The 8896-nt window shown below is 38.8% G+C and overlaps 1 pseudogene; it reads left to right on the top strand.

Moving 5' to 3' along the window:
- Window positions 1–931: 931 nt before the first annotated feature.
- On the top strand, window positions 932–8896 carry LOC133255209 (olfactory receptor 4F15-like; annotated as a pseudogene).

An 8896-nucleotide genomic window follows, 5' to 3' on the forward strand; every position in this document is an offset into this window, starting at 1 on the left:
ATAAAAGTCAAATGGCATTTTAGCAAAACAAAGCTTCAAATACTTGAAGACAAGCTGTCATGACCTTTATGATCTGTAGTTTTTACATTTTCTTAGTTTATTATGACTAAATATTTTGTTTCAGTGAAGACATCATTACTTCTCAGTTTCATATTTGAATTGCCAGTCATTAATCCTATAACACAGTGCTCAAAGCACAAAATCTCTCTCAATCCTAATAAAATACTGAAAAATCCTCTTTTTGAGTCCTTTTGAAAATCCTTCTTTGCAGTTTGGAGTTTCCCTTGATTTAAAGTGTGTTGTAATTCTCCAAGTGTCAGAAACAATCAGAGAAGTAAAACTTTTAATTTCATGCTACCATCCTACATGCAACATTCATGCCCTCATTAGTTGGTAACTATTCTATGTGTGATTAATGCCTGAGATTTCTTAAGTGTAAAAGAAAAGTAAGAAGTAAAAGAAAAATAGAGATTACATTCTCCTAGAGTGTGTGTGAACAATTATGATTTGCTTGAACACTTCAAATATACCTGATTATTCATGATATGTAAGCTGTTATGTTAAATAAATATGAATAACATGGAAGAAGTCGGAATTATTGCACAATAAGCTTGGTAAAGTAGCTCTCTGCTAGGAATATGTTACTCATTGTTCCTAATTCCTCCACCGTACTTGCCATGTTTCTACATAATTTCTTTCTTTGTTGCCCTGGCCTAACTTTTGATTATCTCATTTCTTCTATTCACTTACCATCATTCTTTCAGCTCCCCTATCTGTAAGTCTTCTCACTTCATATTTTGGCATTTACAATATGTTTTCTGCAGATTCATTGATGAACAAATAATGTATTAATTTTGGTACTCACATTTCTCATTTCTTTCTTATTTTCTACCTTCAGACTATTTCAGCTTCTTCTCTACTGATTGAGTCAATGGATGGAGTAAATGACTCTATGGTATCTGAATTTGTACTAATCAGACTTTCAAATTCATGGAAAATGCATTTTTTTTTTCTTCTTTTGTTTCTTCTTTGTGTTCTACATAGGAATCATCCTGGGAAACTTCTTTGTTGTGTTCACAGTAATTATTGACTCGCATTTACACTCCCCTATGTGCTTCCTGTTGGCCAACCTCTCTATTCTTGGTCTAGGTCTTTCCTCTACCACAGTACCCAAAACGATCTGTGATCTTTTCACTAACTGCAACATCATTTCTTTTCCAAAATGTATGACACAGATATTTTTCATTCATGTCATGGATGGAGTTGAGATGATGCTGCTCATAGCCATGGCATTTGACAGGTATACTGCAATCTGTAAGCCTTCCACTACCTGACAATTATGAGCACCAAAATGTGTGTTTCCTTTGTAGTGGTTGCCTGGATAGTGGGGATAATCCATGCTGTATCTTAGTTTTGTTTTTGTCATAAACTTGCCTTTTTGTGATCCCAATAAAGTAGACAGTTTTTATTATGATTTGCCTCGGGTCATCAAACTTGCTTGTGTAGACACTTACAAGCTAGAGTTTGTAATTATTGTTAATAGTGGCTTTATTTCCATGGCTACCTTCTTCTCTTTAATTATATCCTACATTTTCATTTTGGTCACGGTCTGGAAACCTTCAGGAGACTTATCCAAAGCATTTGTCACACTGTCAGCTCACATCACTGTAGTAATTTTGTTTTTTACGCCATATATGTTTCTCTCTGTGTGGCCTTTCCCTGCAACATCACCGGATTTGTTTATTGCTGTCTTTGCCATCACCCCTGTCTTGAATCCTGCCATTTATACATTATGAAACAAAGATATGAGAATTGCCACGAGAAGACTGGGCAAACGGATTGTAGGCTCTAGTGGGATCTTATAATGAATGGAGCAAATCTAGAATACAAGATACTTTAGGCTCACCAAAAACACTGAAAGTCATGTGACTATCATCATTACTATGCTAAGAATTACTATTTTGAATGATAGTTCAACAAAGGTACACCTATAGAATCTGATGTGTCAAATCAGAGTTGACTTTATTTTGCCAATTACAGGGAATAAATTGACTTCATCTACTTTCATGGAGAAGAGAGAACTGAGCTGATTTCCAGGTGTAAACTTAACATTCAAATACCATTTTCTGTGTGACATTTCTTGCATCTTTCTTTACTAGGTGTGATTACTGCCAATTACAAATAAATATCTCAAAAAGTGCTAGAAATTTCTCATAGCAAAATAATGGATTAAATAGATAAAATGTAAGTTTAATTATGGGGAAACAATGGAAACAGTGACAGGAGTTGTGATTGACAGGGAAGCCTGGCATGCTGCAGTCCACGGGATCACAAAGAGTTGGACACAACTGAGCGACTGAACTTAACTGAAGTTTAATTATAAATAAAGTATATTTTTAAATTTTTTATCTCAATTTTAGTTTGATTTAAAATAAGAGTAAAATCAGCATGTATTTCCTATGTTAAGCCTTGAACTCAACACTTGACTATACTTTGAGCTTTTTTAGTTTAGGATACTATTTCAGTTTTGAGTTTAGACTTGAATGAGATTTGAATGACTGCAGGTAGAAAATTTTTTTAACACTATCAATACTTTAGATAAATACAGACCAAAGATTTTTGGACTCTTACTTTTCTGTCATTCTGAAAATGAATGTCTTCTAATATTCAATCAGCCTGCTGCTACTCCTGCTGCTAAGTCGCTTCAGTCATGTCCGACTCTGTGCGAACCCATAGATGGCCTCCTACCAGGCTCCTCTGTCCCTGGGATTCTCCAGGCAAGAACACTGGAGTGGGTTGCCATTTCCTTCTCCAATATTCAATCAGCCTAGTTTATTCTTTTTAAAAAGCATAGACATAATAGCTGTTTCACAAGATACTAATCACCCAAAGATGGCATTTAGAGGTCCTGGTTTCCTTGAATATGTTTTCTTATCTATCAGACTATCCCCTCTCACAAGAGTTTATGTATCTCAGTTTGATAGCCTTGGATAAATGGAAAGCCAAAAATGTTGAGGCATAATCAATTTAAATGAGGATTTCTACATCTGGAATATAAAGGTTTTGTTGAAGATACATATAACTTTTTTTTTTCATTTGCTTCTATTGTTCTGAAAATAAAATCTGCTCAATTAAAAGAATCGAAAGCTTATTTTTTGTCCTGTATTTTTTCAGAAATCTACAATTACATCTCTGACTTTCTCTGTGTAAATAAATCAACAATACTTCTTTTTAATTTTTTTATTCATCTGGACAGGAATTTTTTTTTACTTAATTATTGCTGACAACTCCTTCCTTTAAATACTCTACTGGGCCTCTGAAACACTACAATCTCCTGGTGTCCTCGTACACCTTGGGTAATTCCTTCCCAGTATCTGTTTGTTGCATTTCCCTCATTTGCCCAACCAACAAACTTAGGATTCCTCAGAATTGCATCTTTGGCCTATTCTCACTTTGTATTCTGTCCCTAGACGACATCCATTCCCACAGTTTTCATTACTATGCCTAGCTTTTAGCTTGAGGCTCTCAAAGCCAGGTTACTAGTTCTTAAGTTCCTAATCCACAAATCTATCTTCTTACTTGGATGCTTCACAGACAATGCCCACTCAGCAGGTCTACAACTAACATGTCTCCTTTCCCTCACACCCCTTCTTTCAAAGTCACAGCAAATGGGTCAAACACCCAGTTGCTCAACTCAAAATTTGGTGTAATAATAGACTGTCTATAAAAGAGACATGTGGACTCACTTATAGAAGAAGGCAAAGTGGTTTAAGAGGATTTACAAATAGCTGAGGAAAGAAGAGAATCAAAAGTCAAGACAGAAAGGCAAAGATATACTCAACTGAATGCAGAGGTCCAGAGAATGGCAAGGAGAGATAAGAAGGCCTTCTTAAGTGAAGATTGCAAAGAAATAGAGGAAAACTATAGAATGGTAAAGAGTAGAGATCTCTGTAAGGAAATTGGAATATCAAGGGGAACATTTCATGAAAGGATGTATACAATAAAGGACAGAAACAGTAAGGACTTAACATAAGCAGAAGAGATTAAGAAGAGGTGGCAAGTATAAACAGAAAAACTAGACAAGAAAGATCTTAATGACCCAGATAAGTATGAAGATGTGGTCACCTACAGCCAGACATCCTAGAGTATAAAGTCAAATGGGCCTTGGGAAGCATTATTATGAACAAAGCTAGTGGAGGTGATAGAATTCCAGCTAAGCTATTTCAAATCCTAAAAGATGATGGTGTTAAAGTGCTGCATTCAATATGCCAGCCAGTTTGGAAAACTCAGTAGTGGACATAGGGCTGGAAAAGGTCAGTTTTCATTCCAATATCAAAGAAGGGAAATGCCAAAGAATGTCCAAACTACCATACAATTGCACTCATATCACATGCTAGCAAAGTAACGCTCAAAATCTTTCAAGCTAGATTTCAGCATTATGTGAACTGAGATGCACAAGCTGGGTTTTGAAGAGACAGAGGAACCAAAAATCAAATTGCCAATATTTCTTGGATCATGGAAAAATCAAGGGAGTTCCAGAAAAGCATCTACTTCTGCTTCATTAACCAAAGCCTTTGACTCTGTGGATCACAACAAACTGAAAAATTGTTAAAGAGATATAGAGTACCAGACCACCTTACCTGTCTCCTGAGGAATCTATATGAAGGTCAAGAAACAAGTCTTAAAACCAGACATTGAACAATGAACTGGTCCCAAATTGGGATAGGAGTATAAAGTCACCTTTTGGTCCCTAATTGGGACAAGACTGTATATTGTCATCCTACTTATTTGACTTACATTCAGAATAAATCATGTGAAATACCAGGCTGGGTGAATCACAAGCTGGAATAAAGATTGCCAGGAGAAATATCAACAACCTCAGATATACAGATGATACACTCTAATGACAGAAAGTGAAAAGGAAGTGAAGACCCTCTTGATGAGGGTGAAAGAGGAGAGTGAAAAAGTTGGTGTAAAACTCAACATTCAAAAGACTAAGATCATGGAATCCAGTCCCATCACTTCATGGCAAACAAAAGGGGGAAAAGTGGAAACAGTAACAGATTTTATTTTCTTGGGGTCAAAAAACACTACGGACAGAGACTGCAAACATGAAATTAAAAGATGCTTGCTTCTTGGAAGAAAAGCTATGACAAACATCAGTTCAGTTCAGTTCAGTTCAGTCACTCAGGCGTGTCCGACTCTTTGTGACCCCATGAATAGCAGCATTCCAGGCCTCCCTGTCCATCACCAACTCCTGGAGTTCACTCAAACTCATGTCCATCGAGTCAGTGATGCCATCCAACCATCTCATCCTCTGTCGTCCCCTTTCCTCCTGACACCAATCCCTCCCAGCATCAGGGTCTTTTCCAATGAGTCAACTCTTCACATGAGGTGGCCAAAGTATTGGAGTTTCAGCTTTAGACTGGTGTCCTTTAGGATGGACTGGCTGGATCTCCTTGCAGTCCAAGGGACCCGTAAGAGTCTTCTCCAGCACCACAGTTCAAAAGCATCAATTCTTTGGCGCTCAGCTTTCTTCACAGTCCAACTCTCACATCCATACATGACCACTGGAAAAACCATAGCCTTAACTAGATGGACTTTTGTTGGCAAAGTAATATCTCTGCTTTTTAATATGCTTTCTAGGTAGGTAATACTTTCCTTCCAAGGAGTAAGCATCTTTTAATTTCATGCCTGCAATCACCATCTGCAGTGATTTGGGAGACCCAAAAAATAAAGTCTGACACTGTTTCCACTGTTTCCTTATCTATTTCCCATGAAGTGATGGGACCAGATGCCATGATCTTTGTTTTCTGAATGTTGAGCTTTAAGCCAACTTTTTCACTCTCCACTTTCACTTTCATCAAGAGGCTTTTTTGTTCTTCTTCACTTTCTACCATAAGGGTGGTGTCATCTGCATATCTGAGGTTATTGATATTTTTCCTGACAATCTTGATTCCAGAGTGTGCTTCTTCCAGCCAGGCATTTCTCATGATGTACTCTGCATAGAAGTTAAATAAGCAGGGTGACAATAACAGCCTTGATGTACTCCTTTTCCTATTTGGAACCAGTCTGTTGTTCCATGTCCAGTTCTAACTGTTGCTTCCTGGCCTGCATACAGGTTTCTCAAGAGGCAGGTCGTGGGATCTGGTATTCCCATGTCCTTCAGAATTTTCCAGTTTATTGTGATCCACACAGTCAAAGGCTTTGGCATAGTTAATAACGCAGAAATAGATGTTTTTCTGGAACTCTCTTGCTCTTTTGATGATCCAGTGGATGTTGGCAATTTGATCTCTGGTTCCTCTTCCTTTTCTAAAACCAGCTTGAACATCTGGAAGTTCACAGTTCACATATTGCTTGCTAAAGCCTGGCTTGGAGAATTTGAGCATTACTTTACTAGTGTGTGAGATGAGTGCAATTATATGGTAGTTTGAGCATTCTTTGGCATTGCCTTTCTTTGGGATTGGAATAAAAAATGACCTTTTCCAGTCCTGTGGCCACTGCTGAGTTTTCCAAATTTGCTGGCATATTGAGTGCAGCACTTTCACAGCATCATCTTTCAGCATTTGAAAGAGCTCAACTGGAATTCCATCACCTCCACTAGCTTTGTTCGTAGTGATTCTTCCTAAGGCCCACTTGACTTCACATTCCAGGATGTCTGGCTCTAGGTGAGTGATCACACCATCGTGATTATCTGGGTCATGAAGATCTTTTTTGTACAGTTCTTCTGTGTATTTTTGCCACCTCTTCTCAATATCTTCTGCTTCTATTAGGTCCATACCATTTTTGTCCTTTATCGAGCCCATCTTTGCATGAAATGTTCCCTTGTTATCTCTAATTTTCTGGATGTGATCTCTAGTCTTTGCCATTCTGTTATTTTCCTCTATTTATTTGCATTGACTGCAGAGAAAGGCTTTCTTATCTCTCCTTGCTATTCTTTGGAACTCTGCATTCAGATGCTTATATCTCTCCTTTTCTCCTTTGCTTTTCACTTCTCTTTTTTTCACAGCTATTTGTAAGGCCTCCCCAGACAGCCATTTTGCTTTTTTGCATTTCTTTTCCATAGGGATGGTCTTATCTTTGTCTCCTGTACAATGTCACAAATCTCCATCCATAGTTCATCAGGTACTCTGTTTATCAAATCTAGTCCCTTAAATCTATTTCTCACTTCCTCTGTATAATCATAAGGGATTTGATTTAGGTCATACCCGAATGGTCTAGTGGTTTTCCCTACTTTCTGCAATTTAAGTCTGAATTTGGCAACAAGGAGTTCATGATCTGAGCCACAGTCAGCTCCCAGTCTTGTTTTGGCTGACTGTATAGAGCTTCTCCATCTTTGGCTGCAAAGAATATAATCAATCTGATCTTGGTGTTGACCATCTGGTGTTGTCCATGTGTAGAGTCTTCTCTTGTGTTATTGTAAGAGGGTGTTTGCTATGACCAGTGCATTATCTTGGCAAAACTTTGTTAGGCTTTGCCGTTCTTCATTTTTTATTCCAAGGCCAAATTTGCCTGTTACTCCAGGTGTTTCCTGACTTCCTACTTTTGCATTCCAGGCCCCTATAATGAAAAGTACATATTTTTGGGGTGTTAGTTCTAAAAGGTCTTGTAGATGTTCATAGACCATTCAACTTCAGCTTCTTCAGCATTACTGGTTGGGGCATAGGCTTGGATCACTGTGACAAACATTGACAGTGTTTTAAAAAGTAGAGACCTCACTGCCAACAAAGGTCCATATAGTCAAAACTATGGTTTTTCCAGTAGTCATGTATAGATGTGTGAGTTGGATCATGAAGAAGGCTGACCACCAAAGAAATTATGTTTTTGAACTGTGGTGCTGGAGAAGGCACTTGAGTGTCACTTGGATGGCAAGGAGATCAAACCGGTCAATCCTAAAGAAAATCAACACTGAATATTCATTAAAACAACTTCTGATGAAGTTGAAGCTCCAGTACTTTCACCACCTGATACGAAGAGCTGATTCATTGGAAAAGACCATGATGCTAGGAAAAAGTGAAGACAAAAGAAGGGGGAAACAGGATGAGATGATTAGATAGCATTACCAACTCAAAAGACATGAATTTGAGCAGACATCAGGCAATAATGGAGGGCAGAGGAACCTGATGTGCTACAGGCCATGGGGATGCAGTCAGAAACGACTTAGTTACTGAACAACAGCCTTGTAACCCACAGTGGATTAGTCCAGGATTCCCCCCACAGACAAAAAAAATCTGAAGATGCTCAAATTCCTTATACAAAGTCATATAGTTGTATAAGGTATTTGCATACAACCTACACAAGTGTGGGAAGGCCTTCTGAGACAAGAAAAGTTTCATATGACACCACATCATCCACATGGGAGAGAAGCCCTTCAGGTGCATGGAATGTAGGAAAGCCTTCCACCACAGGTCACAGCTCATGATGCACCAGCGGATCCACACCAGGGAGAAGCACGTGTGGGAAAGGCTTCTGTGACAGCACCAGACTCATTCAACACTCCATCACCCATACCGGGGAGAGGCCCTACAAGTGCCTCAAGGGTGGGAAGGTCTTCTACCACAAGCCATACCTCAACGAGCACCAGAGGATCCACAGAGGGGAGAAGCTCTATGTATGCACTGAGTGGGGAAAGGCCTTCATCTACTGCTCCACTTTTATCTTACATAAAAGGGCCCACACTGGAGAGAAACCCTATGAATGCAAAGAATGTGGAAAGGCCTTTAGCAATCGGTCAGGCCTCAGCTGGCACTTCACCATCCACAGTGAAGAGAAGCCCTACAAGGGCACAGCATGTGGGAAAGCCTTCAACCACAAGTCATACCTCACCAGCCACCAGCAGATTCACAGTGGAGAGAAGCCCTACAAATGCGTGGAGTGTGGGAAGATCTTCTGGTAG

Source organism: Bos javanicus, chromosome 10 (genome assembly GCF_032452875.1).
Source record: "Bos javanicus breed banteng chromosome 10, ARS-OSU_banteng_1.0, whole genome shotgun sequence".
In the NCBI taxonomy this organism is placed as follows: Eukaryota; Metazoa; Chordata; class Mammalia; order Artiodactyla; family Bovidae; genus Bos; species Bos javanicus.